This window comes from Branchiostoma lanceolatum, chromosome 14 (genome assembly GCF_035083965.1).
Source record: "Branchiostoma lanceolatum isolate klBraLanc5 chromosome 14, klBraLanc5.hap2, whole genome shotgun sequence".
Lineage (NCBI taxonomy): Eukaryota > Metazoa > Chordata > Leptocardii > Amphioxiformes > Branchiostomatidae > Branchiostoma > Branchiostoma lanceolatum.
In genome coordinates this window covers 4,990,119-5,015,535 of record NC_089735.1, presented here as the reverse complement: position 1 = coordinate 5,015,535, position 25,417 = coordinate 4,990,119, and the positions used below count along the sequence as shown (strand labels likewise).

Genomic DNA, 25,417 nt, shown 5'->3' with positions numbered 1-25,417 from the left:
AATCAAGTGTAATATTTGGGAGAAAAGAATATAATCTAATACCATAAAGACACAAATGATAACAGCTATTTTGTTTAGATGATTGGTCAATGAAGAATTTGTGTGAATGACGCTAAATGTTGGTGCTGGTAAACCCCTTTAGAAGTAACCCCCAGATTGTGTTATCCGTCTAGTCTACCCTAACTGTTATTTATCAGTATTGCTCCGTAGATACCAAGTCCTGGTTCTTCTAGTGGCTGCACATGATGAGGTTAATCTCCTAATTGTTTTTCTTTTTTGGTTTCTTCTCTACCCTTTCATTTTTTCATGTACCAGACCCTGCAGAAATGTTTTGATAAAACTTGTGATGAGATTTGAAAATCTAATTAACTCTATGAAGTCAAAGTCGTCTATATCTGATCTGACAAATTAAGATAATATGATATAGAGGAAACCATGCTCTTTGTGCAACCTCATTGTACCTGTAACATGTTGAAAAAGAGGGTTGAGGTTGGTCAGTTTTTCTCTCCAAATGGAAAGTGACCAGCATTGTCTTTGTCTACACCCGAACCCAACAAGTGCAGGGTCTGTATTTACAGAGAGTGGCAGTGCCTGTTCTGGCCCCAGGTTCCTACTTTCATTGCCCAGAGCTGCTGCCCATTATCTATCCCTGGCGGCCCCAGCACAACCCAACTATCTCTCTTTATGGTGATGGGGTTGAATCCACCTGTCCATGGGGAATAGGTATTCCTTACCTGTAGAGCCCCAGTCTGATAATGGGCTACTGAATTGCTGTGGGCAGTGCTGCTGTAGTGGTGCAATGTGCTGCATACCGATTCAGCCAAGTCTTTAATCTTGGAGAAATACTGAAGCAGATTGCTTCATGAGTGACTTAAGTTTGTCCAAACCGTCAGCCTGTGATCTGTCTATCTGTGTTTCTGACTGTTTGGGTATAGACTTTTTTTGGAAAATCGGTCCAATTAGTTACAGTGCTGACCAGTGCATTTAGATGATGTCTGACAGTTACTGCAAGCTGACTCTCCTATCTTTGTTGATGCAAGAAGTATTCCAGATATGAGATGTTGTAACTGGTGTTTGCTGCCCTTTCTTATCTACCATTTACCTGGTACCAGTAGCTTTTTTCTTGAGTACATAAACACAAATTTAGATACCTTAAATCTCAAACTGGTTTGACCTAAGCACCAGCCACCATTTGACATTGACTCCATTGTCAACTACATGTATGTTGTTTTTGCTTGACAAACTGATTGCCAGATTTTCAACTTAATGCCATCTTCATACCAGAATTTTTGATCTGGAAATCAAATGTATTTACACAAAGAGTTGATTGCATTTATATTAGCACTAATCATTTTTTGTATCAGGAATTTTGGTATAAATTGTATCTGCATTGAGAGGCTAAGGCCACACCAATTTAATTTCTTGGTTAACAGATTTTTATTTTCCAAAAAAAAAAAATTTAGAAAAAAAATTAAAACAGAAGGCTGGCTCAGCCTTCTGTTTTCAAGAATTTTTTTTTCTAAATTTTTTTTTTGGAAAATAAAAACCTGTTGACAAAGAAATTAAACTGGTGTGGCCTAATGGTTATATATCTGTAGGCAGAGTTGTCTCATTGCTTAGAAGTAGACCCTCCTGAAATATACAATTTGCTGACAAAAAACGGAATTTAAAGCAATGGACTTCTAACTGTTGTGAAAAGATGTACTTTTCAGTTGGATTGCGTCATCAAAAATTGCTAAAATTTGACAAAACGATTTCACCAAATTGCAGGTAAAACTCGTGATAGCTGCAATGATGCAGGTGACAGAAAAACTCCTTCATACCCCGTTGTTCATATATTTCACGCCCATGTAAGTAGGTGTGGTCCCACATCCACGGCTGGGAATGTATAGTTAGGCAGAACCAAGGACCACTTACTACATTGAACGACTCACGATAACTGTATCGGCTGACTCTCTAATCCACAACCTGAACAGTGATCACAAACTTGCCCATTAGATAATCGGACCTACTTAATCTCTAGCTTGTCTCCTTGTTGGATGAATATCATGTGGCCACTGCTGCGATACTATAGGTAGAAAAATAAATTAACCATTGTTGAAAAGCGGCCATGTGGCCGAACAAGCACTTAGAAGAAAAATAAAGGCATTGACTTGAATTATATTGACTTGACTTATGTTTGCGAATACTAGTCATCCAGGAAATTGAAGAATAAATTTTAATTCTAAATTTTTTAGAACATCTTGCCTTTTCTTGGCAGTTACTTGTTCTGTTTATTTAGAACACAAATATGTATGTCGTAAGTCTTAGGTAAACATTTATTTTCCATCACTGATGAAAGATGTCTGATATTTTCATATTGAATTAAGATTTTAATCTATTGTTATTACTTGTGTATTGAATAGTGATGGAGAAATAGTCTAGAACACATTGGCTATCTTTCGTGAGGAACCAATATTATCCTGTCTGGTCTTTAATTTTCAGGTGTTTGGAGCCGGGAAGATAGATTGATTAATCTACTGTTGCCATGGTAATATCCGTTTCTAGGAGAAGATGGTTGATGCATGCTGTGCTGGTCGGAGTCTTGTGATCAGATTCGTCATTTTCGGCGAGCGTCGACATCAATTCTTTTCCCTGCCGCGATACGTTACCACTTCATCTGCCTAAGAGGTAGAATTGATCATCTGCGATCTAACTAAGCTTCCCCTAACAGCTTTTAAGACACCTTCCTACAAGCGCCTCCACCTACTGATAAAAATGCAAATTGCTTCCATGGCTGCTCGCCGATAAATCAGCCTGTCTTATAGGTGTTTACCCGACGCCGCTGAATTGCGGTAATTGTTTTTTCCCCGCCGCCGCCGTTAGTATTCTGTGCGCTTACGTTGGTAAGTCGCCGCCGCCGATGTCGTGCGTGTCGGTTCATCCTTATGAAATCTACCCCCAACCAGGCCCTTGGACAAAATAATTGAGCAACAGAGAGGGTAATCGTGTGCGCGTATATCAGCTCTTTATGGCCCTGATTCTATGCCTCCCAGAAGCTCTAATCACAATATCTTGCCGAGGCCATTTGTCATACTCATAACGGAGGCTGAGCTTTTCAATGTAGATGTTGTTTTTGATTGATGAGATCTTGGAGCTGTAATGTGTTGTCTTTGTTAGTATTCAAATTGTCAGGTGGGTTATAATCACATTGGGAAATTTTCGCTATGATGTCATACTACTTAACCACATTATAGCCCGATTTAATAAGGCCACCTTTCATCCCGGCCATGTAATGAAAATGAAATTAATTTCGGAATATCTATTACCATCTGCTGTGTCGTTCCAGTCAGAAACATGAAAAATAAATCAGTAACAACCAACGACAATGAAACGTATTGGAAAGTTATTTGGTGTGCATTACAGCATGTTTTGGTTGGTTTGATGAGGGCTTTGAATAATGTGAGCTGAACATTTTATTGCCACATTATGACAATCCTAGATGAGAGCTGTCAGTCCTTATTACCAGCCTGATCCATTTTACCACGGTAATCTTGGTCCTTTCACAGCCACTCATGTACATCATGTGGTTACACTGAATTTTTTTTTCAGCAACATACAAATGAGATTAGCAGAGAGGTTTCTATTGCATTTGCCCATACAATAGACACAGTTGGAGTAAAGATGTCATGCAATATGACATCTTGTTGTTGATAATGCTTCTATGTCTGCTTTTGCAGACGTCTCTTTGTTCCATAACAATGTTAGAACACAACTTTCTGTCGAGTAAAAACTTGCTTGTATGAAAGAGAAAGGGACTAACTAATATTGACTTTATGTTTGCCAATAAAACACAGGGCTAGAAGGTCAATCAAGTTCCAAAGTTGAATTAATGTGAAAGGAAAAAGGTTGGACTTGAGATTTGCCTTTGAACCTGAGACTTTTTTAATTCCGATTTATCTCTTTAGTTGATCTAATTATTATATTTATATTATGTATGTTGATAATTAAAACAGTGGATCACAATAAATATCAGGAAATTGTCACTTTATTTATTTAAAAGAAGCTGGAGATATGTCTTTACAGTTTTGATTGGTGTAAGATGTTACCCATGCTTTTGGAGAAGCCAGATTATTCCGTTATGGTAGTAACCCAACATAAGCTAACTTTAAAAAAATCAGGACCATAGCATGTCCAGAACACGATATATCAAAGCAGGAAGTTCCGCTGCAGTACCGTAACAAGACGCTATGGGACCCAAAATCCAATCATTTCCAGGTCTCATCAAGACCTACCCACACTACGTACCAAATATCAAGGCAATCCATCCAAGCCTTCTTGAGTTATGCTGGTCTTTTACATACATACGCACACACACGCAAATGCTACCCCGGCGAAGGTAAAAAGACAGTGTCGTGTACATTTAATCAGATGAAATACATCAATATTTATATCCCATCCTAACAAGCAAAAGATGGGTCTCCATGGGAACTGTTTGGTAGATGTTAAATATTGTTCGAGAATCACTGAAAATTAAAACTTCAAAGCAAAGATAAACGAATACGTTTTCATGCCCACAGGGAGCTATTTGGTTGGTTGGTTGGTTGGTTGACGTCAAGCCTGTAAATATCACCTGCGACACAAATACTAGAAGTTTCCAGTGTTGTGACTTTTCCTCAGGTCGTGCAACTATACATGTGCCTATATAGCAGTGAGGCAGATCTTACATTTCGGTAGTACAGGTCACTAGTGGTGCGGTAAAGGTTAGAGACGACATCTGTACCACCTAGGAATACTGATGAGGACCTGTTGTCAAACATCGCACCTATGATTTGTCCTCTGTGGCCTTGACTTTCATGACACAGAAGTACTAGTAAAATGTTGATAAAGTCACAGTGTTTTGCATTAAGTTGGATTTTCTATAATTCTATTTTCATGTTTTTTTTAACAAAGGTTAGTGTTAGAAAATAAGAAGTGTTAGAAGATAGCCTGTCAATGACTTTTATCATAAGCAGTCATATGGGGTCTGCATGGGGGAGTCCCAAAAACACTTTTATGCTAAATTCAGTAGGACCACCAAATATAGTATATATTATACAAAATTTAGGAAGGCAATCACTGAAAATTTAGCCACCTTGCTACGAATTATGGGGATAAAAACCTTTCCTATAACTGATGGGAAATCAAAATAGCTTTCCACATCTCTCATAGTATCTCTAAGTGATTATTTGACCTACTTGAAAAACAGAGGTATTCTTTTGGATCATCCGTTTGGTATGTGATGATATTTGGTATGTGGGTAGGTCTTGGGAAGATGAAGGTCAAAGTAGATTGTAGACCTCCTGGTGGCTGACATGGGTACTGCAGCAGAATTTCCTGTTTTTGTCCTGGACAAGCCACGATGGTCTCGGTTTTTTGGTAGCAGACAGCTTTTGATCATGATGTTTACAAGGAAGAAGTGGTGTAGCAGCTTGCTCTGTAATTATTTAATTTGAACACATAAGGCTTCTTACTAAGTATATATGGTGTTATGGGAAATCATATTTTGTTACCAAATGTCACTATATAATTTATTCAGATAGCCTGCTTATACTTTTGTCAGTGCATAAAATGTTAGATAACTTATGGAGTGTCATCAAAGAAGTATGTACTCCTAGTACATCTACCTCCAAAATGAAATTCAGTTCCAGACTTAATTTGCAAAGTATGCAGGAAGACTGCTGATAGTAATGTCATTTGTAAAGAGTATTCCAAGCTGGTTCCAGTCGTCAGGATGTGTCAAGATGAATGCGTGAGATAGTGCGGAGATTAGGGGAAGCCCGGCGAGAGTCATGTGACCACATGTAGTCCATCATGCATTGTTTGCGGACGACCAGGTGCTGTGCTGTTGCTGGAGTGGCGGACACCTCTTTTACACCTGCAACGAAGGAGACTTTTGCAACGTAAAGATAACATTGAAGAGCTGTACACTTGCCAGTCTATTATTAATAGCTGATCTTGTCAACATTTGACTTTATGAATATGAAGTGGTTTATTAGTAAACTATGTCCAACACTAGGGTTCTTATTCTGCTCTAGTTTTTAAATCTTAAGCAGCAGCATCACTTCAAGTACGGTATAGTATTTCTTATATAATGGCGTAATAAGTATCATGTTTTTCTGTAAGTATAATACATGTGATAATGTCAGACTAGCTTGATTCAAAACCCACAGTCCAACCAACAATGAACGTGTACCTTAATTCACAGACAGTCCATAGTCTAACAAATATAAATCCTAGAAACCCACTATGTTTACTGAGAGCAGACTTTAAAAGCAGAGGATTAAGAACAAAAAAACCTATAAGGGAAGCCCTGGAGGTAAGGATGCTGGCTAGGAGTAGTTCACAGTAAGGTCTGTATTGAAGCTGTAGTATCAGGGTTCTAGCCAGGATTTTATTTTAATGCAGGGCTCGAAAGCCATTTTTGCAAATAGGTGCACCCTACCAAGAGAATTAGGTGCACAGAAAGAAATTTGGGTGCACCACATAAAATAAAGTTGAATGTCAGCAAAACATAATTACAGTTTAATGCTCTTATAATTATAATCAAGAACTCCAATCTGTAATTCTATAGCTTCCAATTTTCAGACAAGTACTAGTAGTGCATCAAAGAAAGTGCAACAAAGGGTTATATTGCTTTTTCTGATACTGTTTACTAGTGTACTATAGTACCTTTACCCTATAGCCTACAAAAATATATATGTGCACTAGTGCACCCACAGTCAAAAATTAGGTGCACAGCTCTGATTTTGGGTGCACACAGGTGCACATGCACCCACTATTTCGAGCCCTGTAACGTAATGGTAATTGCAAGGTAGCGAAGCACCCAATCTGGAGGATGGTGTGAAAGGGGGTCTTGGTTCTTCCACAGTGAGGAGATTTTGAAAATGTAAGGTAAAAAGGTGGCATTATAAAGGTATCCATGGGGGGGGGACTTACTTCTTTTTACACCACGTAATTGATTAGAAGGATTGTTGGTTAGTTTTTAGGATCATATCACCATTTTTCAGATTATCAGACAATTAAATTCTTGCAAAAGTACCATTATCACACTAGTTGAAAAATAAGCATAATGGTACTAATTTATTGGGTTAGTCACAAATGATGGCTTGGTGCAAGGAGGGTTGAAATCAGGCCTTGCTTGGTGGCCAGTTCTGCTAAAATGCACTAGCTAAAATAAAATTCGTATTTTCCGAGAACCATAGTAGAATGGAACTCGTTGTCATCAAGCACCGTAGAAGCATCCTCACTAAATAGCTTCAAAGACCGGTTGCAGTCAGATATGCAAAGACCAGGTGTAACAGACCGTTGGGTGTAATATAACCAGCTGCTACCGTGCCGCGTGCCTGCGAAGCTGGTGTATTACGTCTAATGGCGGTTATACCGGCTATATAGATGCAGATACAGATACAGATACCCTGGTACTGGTAGTATGTTTCTACACCTTTACCCATAGAGCACAGTGCATCATCATCTGTGTAGGGTCTGGCATTTGACCCTGCGACGTGCCCGACACCTTGTTTATGTGATTGTGGCAATGTTGACCCAGCAAAGGTTAATCTTTTGTCTTGTACAGTTCAGTAGTTCTATGGTTGAACAGGCTTGAACTTGGGTGCAGCTGTTTACGTACATGAACCTGTGTTGTTTTTATTGCCCTTGTATGGAAGGTTATGTTTTCCGTGCCCAGGAAAGCTTGTGTACAATAGCTGGAGAATGCTGTTGAATTGACCATGTTTTTTTTTTTTCAAAATGCCAGGAGTAATTAGGTAGAAAAATAATAGTTTTCATTCACTACATTTCGGCATTTCATTCATAACATACCAATCGTAGTCACATAGCAGTACTGATATGGACCATGCCTATATTGTAGACACATTGGCACAGTAAAGACATATTCCTCATGGAATAATCAATCTTAAAAAGTACAACTTTTAACCATAACACTGTAAAGATAGCCCCAATTCACCCAGCTACTGCAGATGTATGCTGACTTTTATGATATTTGGTGTAAATAAGTACAAGTCAATACAGCTAATCTGATGACAGGTAGCTGGTTATTGGGGCAAGTTTATGAGACATCAAGTTTGAAATACACTAGTTTCATACTCAGACATGGACCGAAGTTTGTGGCAGAAGAACTGCTACTTTGCATAGACGGTATCAGAGTGACAGTGCCTGTTGGTCGGGATGACCCGCGGTGTTCATCACGTAGAGCTAGCTGTCAGGAAGTATTAGTGTTCGCCTGCCCCCTGGATTTTCTTCTGTACAGTATTCCAATAACGCTGCCACAAAATTGCAGTGGAAAGAGCTGTGTGGGGTTGAAACAGTCCCTCATGCACTCCTTTGCCCAAGAGTGGGAGAATACAGATGTGACACTGGATCTCTGTAGATGACAGTGCATCACACTGACCTTGATATTGTGTGTTGAATGTCATGTTTGCTGAGTTGTAACAAGTTAGCGGGAATGGGCTTGCCAATGGTAAACCCTGCCCAATACCTGAAGCAAATTTTAGTGTATAGTTTTCTTGTTTTGAAGCATAGCCCTTCATCATTTGTTCTAGAAGACATGTTGTATCAAGTATTACTGCATATGTTCTTAAATGTTTAGTTACATGTTGTATCAATGAATACAGACTGCAACTTCTTGATTGACTCTCATTTATTTTGGACAGTCGAATAATATGACAAGATTGTGATGTTAACTTCCAATCTGTTGCTGGCATAGATCTAGCAAGGAGCTTCTCTTGATAGAACCCCCTTAGTTTTAGTCAAAAGTCTGTTTAATGTCACAAAAGTTAGCTGCTTGATTATATTCAGTGGTTAGTACATTACTGAGTGCCTTTGGAGGATGTAGTACATTTACTTACTGGGTCTGCCGATTCTTGTTTATAACATAAGAAAGATCATAGAGTAAATTATACACTATTAAGCAGGTCTGGACAATGCACAGTCTTACAAACAGTCACAAATCCATACTTATCACTGACATTTGCCAAGACTCAAGATATTTGAAATATGTACTAAAGTATAAACATCCCTAAAGTTATATAGATTATGACTAAAAATTAAACTACCATAACAACATATAAGATTTAGTGTAGAGCTGGTAACAGGTTGAAATGTAGGATTTCTAAATTGCCACATTTGGTTCAAATTCCGTGGAGCCAGTGGCCTGGGTTCGAGCCCTGGTTTCGACACATCGTCCTTCTGGAGGGGACATAGAGCCAGCGGCCCCAGGTATGACTCTGAAGGAGCCTCAAGCGCCAAACCTCCGCATGTAAAATAACTCAGGTGCTGTGTGCTTGGCCAGAAATGCGAGCTGTATTGTGCTACCTCTAGCTATTTTGAAAACCATCATGCCTCACCTTAGTTGTGGATGACTGCTTTACCTAACATGGTGCCTTCGAAGTTTGGAAAAGTGAATGGTGAATGGTATTACTTTTAAAAAAAATGCAAAGAAAGGGCAAGCATCTCTAGATGATGAATTCCCCAGGTGCTTGTCTAACCACTAGGAGATTGGATGGGCAACAAATGAAATCCAGGGATGTACCTCTGGTTGATAAATACATCTTCTCCCTGTCACTTAGTGTAAAAAACTGGATCAGTGATTTAGTGGTAACAAGCCAGCACTAATTTGAGGTAATCAGGTCACTGACAAGTGGTAATAATTACAGAGGGGTGGGTGGCAAGGGTCAGAGGGGCAGTGGTTGCAAAAACTATGCTAAAATCTAAATGCTGACCCTTTTATTGTCATTAGGAGGTTGTGAGTTTCCATCAGTATTTGTTGTTGATGTACTTCTTTGTTTGTTTGTTGGTGGTTAGTTTATTGGCGGTTAGTTTATAGGATAATTCAAATACTTCTGAAGGAATGTATTGGTGTGAAATTGCAATTTTTTTACATTACATGCATCTTTAAAAGCCAGTAGCATGTGTGCTCTAGGATGGCTGACCAAATGGTATATCTCAAGTGTAGTATCAGCAAACTGGAGAAAAACCTGTTTTGAATAAATTTCTTTGTTTGATAATTTTCTATCATTTTCTAAATCATTTTATTACATAAAAAAGCCACTGTACCAAGTCAACAGTAATAATATATTAGTATGCAGTGAAGAGTTACATTTATAATTATAGTATCTTCTCACATCAACTTGACAGGAATTGTAAGTGCAGTACCATATACTACAATTGTCAGGAATAACCACATACAATATGGAGTGACACGCTGTAACGTAGGAGTCAGCATTTTCATAAGAAACGAGCAGCAAATCTGTCCCAATCCTGTAGCTAATAAGCATCAATTAGGGAGGGCAGGTAGGACAACTGCTCTGTAAATGAATAACGTAGATGTGGGCAGCTCAGCAATTAAGAAGTCTGCTTGAGCCGTACAAGTGCGCAGATGACTACGTCAACTGCCAGTTGTTCAGAAAAACGCTCTTTGGTTCAGTCGCTGCTGTTTTCATGGTGGATTACTTGGCTTGGATGAAAGGAAAGGCAATGAAAAGAAGCACTTTTGGTGGCCAGGCTTGCGTCATAGCACCCTACAAAGATATGTACATGAATGTCATTAGACATAGATAATTGGTCTCTTGATAGTTTTGACAAATGTAAGTTTGAGCATTGAAATGCTAGGTTTTGCTGTTGGAATCTTAGGCCACACCAGTTTAATTTCTTGGTTAACAGATTTTTATTTTTCCAAAAAAAAAAAATTCTAGAAAAAAAAATCATGAAAACAGAAGGCTGGCCCAGCCTTCTGTTTTCATGAATTTTTTTTTTCAATTTTTACTTTTTTTTTGGAAAATAAAAATCTGTTAACCAGGAAATTAAATTGGTGTGGCCTTACAATGATATAATATGTCAAGATCTGCTTCAAGTTGTTTATAATGTAGAAAACAGTAGTATTTGAGTATTTTCTTAATAGAATAATGTCAATTACTATTCTTGTCACCTGTATGGCTCCTATGTTTCTACATACTTGTAATTAGCCTTCAGACATGAACTCGCAAATAAACTTTCATTAAGTTTATGTCACACTTGAATTTGGACTGACACTGTGAATATGGAAATATAATTGTTCTTCCAGTTGTCATGTGAAATTTCATATAAGGCAAAATATTAGACTTGAAGTTAATTTGATTTTCAAATTTTCCGTGTCAATGCCTTTCCAATATTGTAACAAGTTAACAGATCACATGACTGGTAGTTGTTCTGTTGTGCCTTAATAAAGATCTAAACAATCTTTAATAACGACAACAAAAGAGATGATTATGGCCCAACGATCCTATCACTACACCATTGTGTTCTTCTTTATCTTGTCAGTCTGGTCCATAAGTACAATAAGCAAAGCACTTTCTCATTTATCATGTAAGGTCATGTAAATACTCTCAAAGGGGAGCAGTGGACAACATTTTTTATCTGTACAATACCTTGTCATCGTGATCTCTCCTGGGAAAGGCGGAGTGGAGAATATGTGCCCTTTTAGAAGGTCAATCCACAGACCTCGCCCTGGGTGCAGATCAGAAGTTTGCGAGCCAGCTTTTGTGGCTTGGGTAGTTCGATTATCTCGGCTTGTTGAAGCCCTGCACCTTTGCAGCCCTTTTACATGGTAATCAGTGCTCTAAATCAGTGTGGGTCATTTGAATACACGCAAGACACTTTGACATGTGTCGCCACGTGTGTGCAGACAAATAGAGGGCTGCTAGGGGCCCCTTCATTAGCATACGGCGACTCTATTGGTTTTTTGTGGAGGAAATATTTCCGTGCGACAATGGTGGTGATCGATTGAGCCTTTGTTAGTGTGAAACCCTAGGAGTTCGCCAGGGCCGGTATGTAGTAAGGGATACATCATGCCAGACATACACAAAGGCCCAGCCTGCCATACCATTCCCTCCTGGGGAAATAGCAGTAATCTTGTTAAAGTATTGCATGATTACTGTAGCGGGTGCTGTTGGGTGGGACGTGTTGAGTGTGCCGGGGCTCGTGCCAGCCTGCCCTGCAGTGTTTGGACCAGGTTTTGTTTGGTCTGAGTATGATTTGTGTACAGTATTTGAATGAATTAGCATATTGTCCAATCAAGGGGAGCGCTGCTATTGGTATGCAAATGTGTGAGGGGTGAGCAAGAGGTGCTGCTGCCTACAGTGGAGTGAACCCTGCTATTTGGTGTCTGAATTTTCGCTGCCTTTGTTTGCAGGTTTTTAGGCAACAAACTCGGCAGTTCTTGTGCTGATCGCTGGTGAGGGGAAGCAGAGCCGCCGTCGTCAACATAATTGAAAGTGTGTCTGCCGACTCGGAAATGTGGACTCTCCGCTACAGCTAGGAAGGTAAGCCCCCAGCTGATAGTTTGTGAGTTGTTGAATGTAGCCCATCAGTTGTGTGCCTGCAGCTGACGAGTGTAGTGTGACCTGTCGTCTGCTAGTGCCACCTTCCATGCCACTGTGTCCACCATGGTGTGTTTGTAACACAAGCAGTGGACTGCCTGTCCACTTGGAGTGTGTGTGGATGTCAAGAGGGGGGATTGTTGGTAATTCTCTGTAATTGAACAGCAATCTTTTTTCAGATTTCCCCCCATTTCCCTGGGGGTACTAGCAGGCAGGGCCAGCCTAGTTTATTAGACTTGCAAATGAGGGTAAACATCCCCCAGCAGTCAATAGACTGGGATTGTGAGGAGGAGAAAGGGCACTCTATGAGTAGGGGTCAGCCAGTGGTATGCACACGAGCTACACTTCCCAGCCCAGCTTGAGCCTATAATGTCCAAGGCCCTGACAGACTGAGGGGATGTTATTCAATGTGCACTTGCCATTCATAACTGCCTGTAAAAGGGATTGGAATCCTCTGCATATGGCCCCTGCATATGGCCAGTTTCTCAGAGTGATTGTGGGGGTAGCACTTTTGTAGGGTCAGTCTCTACTTGTTTACCCACTCTGTGTAAAATCAACGGCCCCATTGAGAGAGTTGTGGGGCTTGTTGTGGCTGGAGGCTGGGATGCCGCTGAGCATTAGCGCTGTAAGTCAGTGAGTTAAGCCTGTACACAAGTGGATAGCGACAGGCCAAAGTGTTAGCCACATTGCGGCATCCTCTCCCAGGAATCTGTGGTATTCCTACCAGAGGAATTGTGGGAATTGCGTTTCAAAACAATCAGGTGGAAAAAGGATGGTGGGATCCTCTGTTGACAGGGACAGATGACTAGGGGGTAGAAGAAAGCTGTTATCATACCGGTATGACGGCAATGGGAACTGCACAGCGCAGATAGAAATTTTTCAATTAATCACAAGATATTTCTGTACAGTTATTATTTACAAGCTGCTCATTCACAATATCATATGGTCCAAAACAACACCAGGTTTTCCTGCATTTGGTAAACTGTTTGGCGTCTGAAACGTCTAACTGTGTCAAAATTTTATCCAGTTGCTAGAGTATCTGTTTTTGGCGTATCTTATTAACTGGATGTCTAATCTTCATCAACGTTTGACTACTATGTTGTTGTGGGTTCATACCTGTTAGAAATGTTGAGGGTTAAAGAAGAGAAGGTGTTTAGACCGCAGCATTTACATGCAGACGAGACGTAAGTTTTCATTCTGGATCACTGAGTTATTGAGTGAGTTATTTGCACCAGCTTTTCTCTGTGGTAATTTGGTGTAATGATGCAGTTTTGACATTTTGTTTCTAGCACACGCCTGTCATGTGTCCAATAAATTGTCTGCCAATGGCACATAAACGTGCACTGTCAGCAGCTATTGGAGGCCATTGGACAACTACTTAGAGTACTCAGTAAAGAATAATTGGTGGAGAAAGAGCAGTAATTTTGGCGCAAGCATATATGGAGAGGAGGTGCCTTACCATTAGAAAATACAATGATATGACAATGCAATGAAACTTGGCAGAGTCTGTTTCAAAAGTGCTGCCGTGGTCAATATTTTTACTCTTTGAAAACATCCTTGTGATGTTATATTTGACGAATGTTACAGATTTTTTAAAATGTTGGGCTTGGATTTAGGATTTCCCAACTGTAAACATACAGCAGTTACCAGGACTTTCTAAAAAATTTTGAAGAAGAAAATATCGGAAAGGAGGAGCATGTTGTTTACGGTTCCTGTATCTGAGGAATTTGGAAAAGTAACAGGTCTGACCATCATGTTCTTTGAAATGAAATCATGTGATGGTTGGAAAATGTGTGTTTCTTGATAAATTCTTGATAAAGAAGAATGAAGTCAAAACCGGTCGAATTCCGTCTCAGCGATGTCATTAACCCAAAGCTACGAATGATAGAAAATGTGTGTTTGTTTCAATCAGAGAAGTTGTTGCCTCACCATTCTAGGAACTCTTGTGAAGTATATGGATTACAAGGTTGTTTATAAAACACACCTCCTCTTTCCCAGCCTTTTAATAGTCATCACCTGTAGGATAGAGGTGTCGCTGTCTATTCAAGCCTTTGTTGATGCCTTGGTGTTAATGCGACAAGTCTTGATTCCTTCCCGCCCCTAACCCTGAACCCAGCATTAATTAGACATTGTACCAGAGGGCTTACCATAGACCTGTCAAAATTGACTACAGACCACTGCTCTGCAACAACAGAAGACATACTTCTCTACAGCATTTTTAGACAGTTGTCATTTGGTGTGGATTTACAACTTGTTTCTGATGTTGTTTTATATACTGTCTGCATTAATGTGGTTACCATACAACTTGCAGTTAGTCTTTGGGCGTGAATTTGCTATTTACTTTTGGTTAGAGTAAAGACAATGGAAAAGGATACTAGTAGTAGAAAATGATCTATCTAGAAGAAAATGCTGAGAAAAACAAAAGTAGAGACTTAGTTCTATCCTACTCCTTAGCCACCTTCTGAAAAATGAAGAAAGAAAAACAATACAAGTGAGAATTCAGATTTACTTTTTAACTACTGCCTCATCTTCCTCCTAGATCCAAGTACTTAATCATTATCTCCTGAGACTGCCTTATTAGAAAACAGGGAAAGTTATGTTATGATTGAGATACCAGCTGATTTGATAGGCTTTGATACAGAAATCAATAATTCAAATGGGGAGCCTGAAGTTGAAGCTGGTGAGATTTTATTTGTAAAGTAGATCATTTATCTCTGACAGTTCCAATCAAGGAATACAGCTAAGGATAGAGGATGGATTATATTCCTGAAGGCAAGGAAAGAATCGGTTAACAGGGATCCGATGTGTCGATGTATAGATCAGAGCAACAACAGAGGACATTGGGAATTTGAAAAATCTACTGAACTTTCAGTTCTTGATCTTGTTAAAACTTGTGGAATGGAAATTTGTTCCCAGAACTTAGTTTATATTTCAACATGTTGCTAAATGTACAGGATAGTGAATTGTCCCCTACATATATTCTTCATTTCCGTCGTACTTTCTATAGATGTTATGTCTTTCCTGCAAATTGATTATTCCAAGCATAACCTTTATAGGTACATCTATAATGATATTTGATCTTTGAACTATTTTTTAAAATTCCCACCATCTTTACAAATTGAAACTGAAATTATAGCTTGTTGTAAAAGGATACTTACCTCAGATAATTAGCTGAGTCTGGCCACTGGCAGAGCTCTCTCCATCGGCTTATGTCTGATCTGCGCAGAACTGCAAGAGGGGAGAACTGTGGGACAGGCAGACAATTATGTTGGGAGACCATAAAAACTTTTAAAACTTTTTAGGGAACACAAAAAATTGTAAATAGTTCTGTTTGCTTAAAGAAAACAGTTCTTGTCTTCGTAAAAATAAACCCACCTGCCAGACCAAAATGTCATTTTGTTGAACTTATCTAGCAGATGATAATTGTTGAGCAATACACTAGAGTTAGACGTACGCCAAGGGTACAGGAATGAGACTTGAACCCTGGACCCTTGGTTTAACTGCTGCAGGTAGGTGCACAGTGTTTACCCCTAGAGACAGTTGTATGCCCTCCTGCCAGTCAGTAGAAGCTCGCTGCTGTTTGTATTTACTTGGCCTGTGACTGGCTTGTATGCAAATTTCTTAGGTGAGTCTCTTTAACTGTGGCAGTTTGGCAGCTGAGGCCAGGCCTGTGCCAGATGTAACAGCTCGCTTCAACAAAAACATCCCACTCTTTCCTTAACCCTTGGAGTGTCAGGCAATCTTGAATAGACCTTCTTGCAGGTCCCAGTGAATTCTGGGAGACATGGGGCACTATGGGTAGCTCAGAGGGTAAACAGCGTCATTACCATGACAACATGTGAAAAGGTCTATGTGTACTGGATGGCAGGCAAATTGTGTGCCTGATCAACAAATCAGTCCTGACACTTGTTTAATCCCCGTACAGTTGTGTGGCTTTGGCTTTTTTTGTAGGTAGTTGTTTGTGCATCTAGTTTTTTGGACATCCTTCAAAAAGTGGTCCTTTTTTCTTCTTCAGGATACCTGTCTGCTTGGAGATACCATAACTCTTTTCTGGAATGGCCATTGCAGTCTTAGGGTAGAGAATAATGCAAAATATTAGTGTGGAAATTTTTCTGAGATTCCACAATCCACACACTTATACAATGTATCAATGTTTTGACATCAGTGGCCAGTCAGTGACAACTGTAACTCGCTTAGATAGGTGACTGGTTCTTTAAATGAAGGCAACTCAGATTCTCTGTCATTCAGGTTAGCAACATCAATCACTTCATTCCATTTCCTTCTGTGCCTGGAGCAAGGAAAGTTGCTTTGACCTGGCTTAGCTGGAAAGAGAATGAGTTTTCGCATATGGCTATTGATTTGTCTAGCTCTCCCACATTTACTGTTGAAATGATAGAGTTGATGTTGTCCTGTGCTAAGCCGTGCACTTGTAAAGGCAATGATCGTTTAAGGATTTGTTTTGACAATAAACTGTTTTGGCTTCTACATGTAGCATCACGTTTTTTCGTAAGTGGACAGCAACTGGGCAAGGCTTTTAACCCTCTACCTGGTGCTGCCTAACCTGATAACCAATACAAATTTGATGCCTACAAGCTACCTTAGCATTGGTTCAAATGCTGGCTTGATTAACACAAAACATCAGCAGTCTGCCTACTTGTGGGGATGTCTAGCAGGATCAGAACAGCCCTAATCAGGCAGACCACTATTGCGTTGTTTTCAGAATGTGGGTAATTTTTCATAAATGATTTTTTGAGAACAAGAAAGACCAGACTCTGTTGATGATATTGGCAGTGTTCAGCACTGCATTATTATTGATGTACTCAGTTTGTCCAGTGATATAAATGTGATAGATAAATAAGTGATAAGAGTGATAGCTATGTCATATGCTAGGAAGAGACCAGGGAGAATTGTGGGATGGACGGAAAAAAAAACCTAGGAAATAAAGCCTACATCAGCTTATATATATAGCTACGGCCGCGTGGCGCGTTGGATACACCCGATCCCTCGATCTCGGAAGTTAAGCAACGCGCGGTCCGGATAGTGCTTGAATGGGGGACCAACCAAGGACGTCCGGATTGCTGTAGCCTCACGAAGCTTTCCACGAAATCGTCTTCCGGGAGGGACGTAAAACGGGGGTCCCGTGCTCGAGGAGGTGCCTCGAACACGTTAAACAGCCTCATTACCCTACACATTGGGTACCTGCCTGTGGCACTGGCTGCAAATACACCTGATATATTTCAGTACATTGTATTTGAATACTATTTCTCTCATGATCTTTTCCAAAACCGGTATTCAAGATACATACTGGAATATCAGAAATGAACATTCTGGTTCCTAGGTGGTGAAACAGCCATATACTGTATACGTACATGGAGGTCGGATGATCCAAATATTGCCTGTCACACACTGTTGCATTGAATTTGAAATTCAGAATTCAGGATTGTAGCTACTTGCTGTGTTGTTGGAAGGAGATAAATTCTGGGCTTCTGATGGTGACAAGTCTTGGAAGACGACATCAAAACATTTCTCGCTTGGTGAAGAGGTTTATGTTTTATGCATCGGATACTCTGAAACCAACTAAGTGTCATATCAGCAGGCTTATAGTGTGCATAGTGTTTCAGTGTTTGGCTGAAATGTTTTCTACTTTGTGATTGCATATGATTTTGACAGCTTGTAGACTGTTTTATTTATCAATATGGCACATTGGAAATCCACATTCAAAGTCCTCAGCAGTTGGTAATGTTTTTTATTTTTATATCCATTTGCTTTTAAAATTTTTGTGTATACAGTGTTAAATTGTACATCTTCAATGCACTGCTGTTTTCTGCATAGTTCTTTTCTGTTGTATGGGTTCATGAATGGAAGATGTGCTGTTGTTTATCCTCATGGAAGAACACAAGATCCATTGGTCTGAAGATAAAAGGATTAGAACATGTTGCTTGTGAAGCCGTGGTTGACTTCACCAGATACAAAGTTTGTCTCCAGTTACGGTCATGTTAGCCTCTGAGTCTGATCTTACTCCTTTTAGGAGTTTGAAAGAAGATTATAACCTTTTCCACAAATAATTCCAACCAACCTCTACCCTTTGGAAATGTTGTCAGGAAAGATGGGGGGGAAGGGAGAGCCAGTGGCAAACAACAGACTAGAGACTAACCCACCCAGCCCCCAATCCACAAACATGCTTTACTGTGGGATATCAGGTTCTCCCTTGGCTATCAGTTGCTGACCAAGGTAGCAACAATTGCAAAACTTTGTGCCGTACACTATTCCATTCCAGATGGGCTAAAAAAGTTTGAACCACGTTCTTGTTTTTCATTTTGTAAGATCATTGTTACGTACATAAAACAGACTGTTGATTGGGTGTCATTTATAGTTGATGATAACGTTTTCCATATGAAAGCCATTTTCCAACTTCTGAGTTATCCTGAAACTGATTGAATTGGTCAATGTTGTATAGCAAAAAGACATATTTTGTACTTGTTAACACCGTAACTTGCAGAGAGATTTGATGCTGCACACCATCCATGCAGTGGCAAAGGTTAATAAGATTAGTTCCTACACCTAATCAAAAATAAGTTCTATAATGTTGCCTTGATATCCACCTTGCAGGTGAGGCTAGGTTATCTTTTGTTCATTGCTTAATCAAGGCTACAGGTTGGGTAGGAAATACACTATCTTAAAAAGAGGCTATCATAGGGTGTTGCTGTGGTTTGAACACCTCCCAGTTTGGGAACCTAAGAAGGGGGATTTGGGTTGGCTGACGTAGACTAGCTTGCTTCTTTCACGGGCTGCCTGTTGTCCGAACACATTCATGCGTGCCGTGTCCTCTCAAACGTGAAAATGAGTCGTTACAAAAGTAAATTGGCATCGGTAAACAAGCAATAGGTTTACCCAACATACACCGTGTTTCTGTGTGAACACGGATCGCCAGTACGTGCCACTGGGGTGGCGTCACTACGAACCATTGTGACATGTTTACGCTGAATTGGTTTGTATTTTGAAAGGTGGAGAAGAGCGGGTGATGTTTTGCCATGTACCCGCTCATTTGTTTTTCCTTGCGACAAGTGTTCAAACGTGTCCAGTATTTAGATTTCACCCTGAGGGTCTTAGGTGATAGCACGAGCCCAGGTTTGCTACAGTAGTCTTCTTGACTCGTTTTGTTCACCACCTTTATGTGGGTTGGAAGAGAAAGCAGTGATATGCTAAGCCGGTGTTTTTCTTGTTTTCACCTTGCTGGCAGGGCCCGTTTCGTGTTTACAATTTTCTTTCAAGGACAGAGCCGTGCTGACGGCAAGCGGTTTCAGGTGTAAGGTATCTCACCTGGGTGCAATTTACCCCGCCGACTTTTGTCTGCCCCTTCCGCTGTCGGAAGCAGCCTGGACAGGCTAAATCCGACTCATTGGCTCCTGTCAGTTTTCTACTCTTCCATCCTATCAACCTGAGCTGGGAAACGCTGTAATTGTAGAACAAAAGGTCACACTTAGGAGAGCAGCTACAGAGCTATATTAAGAACCTTGCGTACAGACGTAAAATGAAATAGGGTTACTAGAGCTGATTTACTGAGAGATTAGCTACATATTTATGTTTTGAATGGCATGTGCATGTTGATATATAAAAGGTCGGAACTGTTGACATCAGGTGGTACCCTCATCTTCTGTGTCGTTTTTAACCCCCAGAAGCAGCCGATCATCCTAGAAATCAAAAGCTGTTAGATGGTAACATTTGGCTGTGGAGTTTAGAATCCAGGGTAGTAGGTCCCATATTAGACCTTATTATCATGGCTAACTTATCTGTTTGGTGATGTCCCAGTTCTTCTAGTTAATGAATAATTGATTAATCTGATATCTGTCATTATTTTTTATACTGCATGATATTTTTAGCATACTTTTGAAGGTAAGACTATCGGGAAACTTAAGACTCTTTTAATTTACAGAGTCACTGGGAATTCAGAAAATCTAATCAACTTTTACTTTAAGCCATGTATTTCACATTATAATTGAGAGAGCACACTTGCGCTATATTAATGCTATCTTTGTTTATGTAATTAAGAAGATACAAGTACTGCAAAGTATATGTAATATGATGTATACATGCAAAGGCTTGTATAACTATCTAAAACCTGTCTTAAAAATCCTGGGTATCGATTTTGTATTTAAAAAAAAGGTATTTTCTTCCTGAACAGAAAACAGTGTATCTCTCTGTTATGGAAATATTGCTCATCCTGTTTATACATGTGTGCAAGCCGGCCTGAATTGAATTGCAAATACCTGAATGATACAAGCAACAAACACATTGACCACATTATGTTGTTTTGGAGATTGCAATATTCAATAACACAGGTGGCCATGTATTGGTGTCAACTGTCATATGTGCTGATAAATACCCCAATGGTACCGCAAAATCAAAACATTTCTCCAGCCCAGCTTCTCTGCAAATCCATGAGCTTTTGCCTTTCTACATCTACTTGGAGGTTACAGTACTGGTGCTGATGAGAAGAGAGATCTGACTAGGAAACTACGGCAACGCGACAGTAGGATTCTTATACCTCCCTTCTGACAGTACACTTTCTGAAATCAGGAGAGAGCCTTGGTGGAAGGTTGGGGAAAGGCTTAGGTGCACACTTTTGGGAGAAAGATACAATTGTGTTAGAAAGATGATGGTAAAAATATAATTTTTCCTTGTTTATAATATAAGTTATGAGGTAGAATTTGACAGGCCATAAGGTTATGTAGGCTGGCAGGAATAATGACTGGTATAGTTTGCAAATTGTAAGTTTATGATAATGCTAATAATGACTTTATTGCAAATTCTTGTATGAAGGCTAATTGCAAGTAACATGAAAAGAATGAACCAACAATGGAGAACATTTGAAGTATACTTACTGGGTTTTACTTTTTTATTTGAGACAGTGGAAGATGAATAAATAGCACAAATTGTTGACCTTGTTTTTCGTCAATGGTGCCCTTAATCTGTGCTCTTCCTCTTTGCCTCCCCTTGAAAGCACTTGGTTCACTTTGATTGGGGTTAGTGACCTGTGGGTCAGAGAGTGTGACAAGCCATTCTTTCACACTGGAGCTGTCTTTGTGCTGGTCAAGCGTTGACCTTTCAAGCCTTGTTGCCTCTCCACCTGCAAAGTAGGGCTTGAAAGGCCCAGTTGTTGTCTGCTGTTGGGTACAACTGGGGAAGGGATAGGGCTTTGAGATCTATTTGTTTGGGTGCAGTTTGGCCAAAGTATTTTAGATGTTTTAAATGCCAAATTGTTTTAAACTTTCTTTAAGGGTTTGAGTTATTGGTGTGCAAACAAATGTTACGACTTTAACCTCATTAGTCTCCAATCCCTTAACCCATATAGATCTTGTGCTGAAGGCTACCTGAGCAAAAAAAAAGTTATTCACTTGATAACTCATGAGGCTAGCCCCAAAAGGGGGTCTGCATGCTCTTTTCCGTAAGGTGTAGGCAGCCTGTTTTTATTTACCATAATTTGTAGCGAAAGCAATCTTAGCCACGTAATTCATAGTGAGGCGACCAAATTTTGCATAATCGCCCTCTTTGATTTTAGGGTAATATGTGGGGGGTTCTTCTGAATTCAGCGTTAAGCGTTGTCGGGACCCCCCCATGCAGACCCTCCCAAAAGGAAAGTGGTGTCAGGAAATCCTTGGATAGTTCTAAGTAAAGAAGATGGAGCCAGAAATTGAAAAAATTAGAAGAGAGTTACATGACAATTAGCCTTATAACGTTTGTAACTACTGAAAAAGTGGGACAAATGGCTTTACGAAGTTTCAACAACTAGATATGGTTTGTGAAAACACTGTAAAACTGCAAAATATTTGAAAAGATGTTATCAGGGCTTGTATATAGATGTCGAGACATAACCTTTTCTGTGCCTTCGCCTTTGCCCATTATAGAAATTCTTGGATTGCAGCATAGTACATACCTTAAACATTCCTGCTGATTTTCCAATTTAATGCTTGTGCTAAAGATAGACTTTGGACAGCCTGCCTCTTAAGGAACAAAAGAAGCAGTGAGCAATTTACCCTTTCTGCAGTTTCTGTATGAGATGTGAAATGTCATTTTCCCAGTTAGTGACTATACAGTGTTAGGGTGGTTGTATCAAAATGAATGATCACAAAGAAATGCTTTGGCCAGAAAAAATGACAATGACTCCACCTCCTCCCTTACCTCAACTTCACCGAAAAAAATCTAGCCCCATCATTTTCATTCCTCGACATCACTATTTCAGTGACTCTTGGAGTTGAGATGAAAGCATCGGCAGTAAATTTTTAGGTGCTACTTCTTTTGGTGCCATTCTTATACATGTACGTTCATTGGTAGCATTGATGGAAGTCTGTTTTCAGTATGCCTAAAGATCAATTCATCCCCTGGTAGATTAGGTAACAACTATGCTTAGGCCCTATTAGCTGCGTCATATATTTACATGTACAAAGAAATAGCCATAGTTTCATGTGACTCATGTCCCCGTATTGTTTCATTTTACCTGACTTTTCCAGTTTGGAAATAAACACTTGCAAGTAGCACAAGTCAGCATTACCGTCACATATGTCACAGAGCTTTCTGTGTTGTGACTAGTCAACAATTGGAACATTGCATGGGAGCAGCACTCTGTTGAGAGGTACAAAATACTAGCCCCAATCTGCCCAATCTGTTCTGCTCATAGGAGTAGTTACACAGCCATGGTCATTGGATAGGTGCAGGTCATCCATCTGTAGGTGCTTTACTGTTGTGTGAAACATCTTTTCCACAAAGGTTTCATCTCTGTGCTTGCAAACTGTGCTTTTTGTTTTCCTCCTTAGCCTTTAGGTAAGGTGGGCAGTAGTATGTCAACAGCTCAGGGTCTTCCAGAGATCGCCAAACAAAGCTTGCTGTTGGTCTGCCAGACCAGAGAGTCAGGCACGCCATGCAGCGACTTGCTGCGTAGCGCGTGAAAGTGCTCAGCGGCGCTCGACGCTAACAAAAGCTCCCGCCAGGCTTCTAGTGTGTCAGCACGTTTCTGTCTTCAGCTGGGACCAAAACACTGCAGTTTGTCTCCGAGAATTTGGCATGCGATGTTTACTTTGGGAGGGAGGGGTACGTGTCTAATTGTGTCTGGTATTCAGCGGCTAGGATGTGACCGTCGCCAGGATGGTATCCAGGTGCAGCAAACCACAGGTGTGCATGGTTCGTGTGGGTTGGGAGAGCCTGGGTAAAGGGCTTGCCTCTGCAAAAATGTAGCACTCTGTCTTCCAATGAGGCATGGTCTGGGACAACCACTGTTGCGTCGCTGAATGTAGTGTTTTTCCAAGGTAACGTTTGGCTGAAACATGGTCAAACATTAAACTTTCTTTCCAAGACAAAAATAGTATCTACTCACTCAATTGATAGTTATCCTATGGTCTTCTTCAAAATGAAGTATGATGTTAGAAGTAGTGGGTCATTATACATTCATCAGTGGTAGGTGCCAACACAGATGACTTTTCTTCCTGATTGGATCAGAATCCTTGTGTGTAAATTGCTTTAGCCATTTGATGTTAAAGGTGGAGTGCCTGTACTGGCAGAATGCCAGGGCCCACCTTTTTATTGCCAAAAGAATAAGTGCATCGTCAGCTGAATGGAAAATAGCTGGAAGCATTTGAATGGGGTTTTTAAGATAGGAGAATTGTTGCCAGTGGTGGTGTTGTCTCCATGGTAAGATAAGAGGCAGGCAGGTTTATGGACTCAATGCCTGCAGTAAGTGTGTGGTCTCGTGCAATGTTGGAAATAAAGCTTGCCCAGCCTCCTTGGGCAACTGATTTTATTCGGGGAACTTATCTATGAATACAGATTGCCCTGTGAACAACCCAACTTTCATACTGTTAGGGTAACATGTTATAAACTGTGGTGAAATTGCTTTTCAGTACTTTTTTATGACATGGTAAAACAGGATATTATGTGCTTAGATGAAATGATATATTCTCTAGATGTTGAACTAATGCAAGTTGGCTCCGGGCAATCCAAATTTGTATGTAGGTTGTGACCATGGCTGGACAAGTATTTATAACCTTGCCTTGTTAACAAACTCATTACAAGAGCTATCAGTATCAGTTTTCTGATCACTAATGAAGTGTCCCCTTACAGGTGGTTGGGTTGACTGATAGCTGTCAGCTTTGTAAGTCGAACCCAATGATTGTCTAGACCCAATGCTTCGTGATTGTTGTAGCCACAAACTTACCAGGGAAAGCGACTGTAAAGTGGTAGACAAACAAGTTGACATTCATGTTGTGAATGTGCCATGACATGGTTGTTGCTTGTTTAGTTTGAAGCTGCAATCTTTTTCAGACGGAGAAAACCTGTTGGAAACTTGAAAATTACTTCTTCAAAATCTGTTTAGGCAGGTATTCTAATGAAAAGACATTTTGGGTGGGATAATGACATTGATACTGATAGAGAATGAGTGGGTCATTCCAAACAGGGCAGAACTGTATTGATATAGTACTTCTCTGCAACTGGTTAACACATCATCAGTTGGAAATTGTTCTTGCATGCCCCTGCCAAGAGGATAACCACCAATTTACACATTGTGAATTTGGCCCTGCCCGATCTTTTCTTTCCCTGCTGCATAAAGCCGTACACGTACATATAATCAAAGAACAGGTTGTTGCTGTGCACCTGGGAATGTAAGGTGTTTCATTTAAACTTTCCCTGCTGGAAATAAGTAGCTGAGCCCCTATTCAACACAGGAAGCTACCATTTACAAGGGGTGGGCTGTCCATGCATTTGTCCGGCAGAGTGTCGTGGCTCTGTACGAAAAGTCTCCAGATTAGGAAAATAGTTCGGGATAAAAGAATGAGGTAGGAGTGTTCGGTACGGAATTTTAGCTCACTGGGTGATTCAAGTGAGCAGTGAAATTCAGACAACAGTTAATTAGATTTAAAGTAGCAATTGTTGAAGTTTACTTGAACACAAAGAGATCATTATTTTCTTCCTTTCATTATTATTAAGTAATTATTTTCTTGCTGTTAAGTAAACCTACTCCATCAATGGTAGGTCAA

At 40.1% G+C, this 25,417-nt stretch overlaps 1 protein-coding gene across 11 annotated transcripts in view; it reads left to right on the top strand.

The window, feature by feature from the left end:
* The window catches only part of LOC136449172 (zinc finger MIZ domain-containing protein 1-like), a 120,421-nt gene that overhangs the window by 7,239 nt on the left and 87,765 nt on the right, over nt 1–25,417 (top strand). For all 11 annotated transcript variants that reach the window (XM_066449030.1, XM_066449029.1, XM_066449033.1 and 8 more), the window contains exon 2: nt 12,206–12,335. The gene's annotated coding sequence lies outside the window, so the exon portion shown is untranslated. The remainder of the gene's footprint in view (nt 1–12,205; nt 12,336–25,417) is intronic.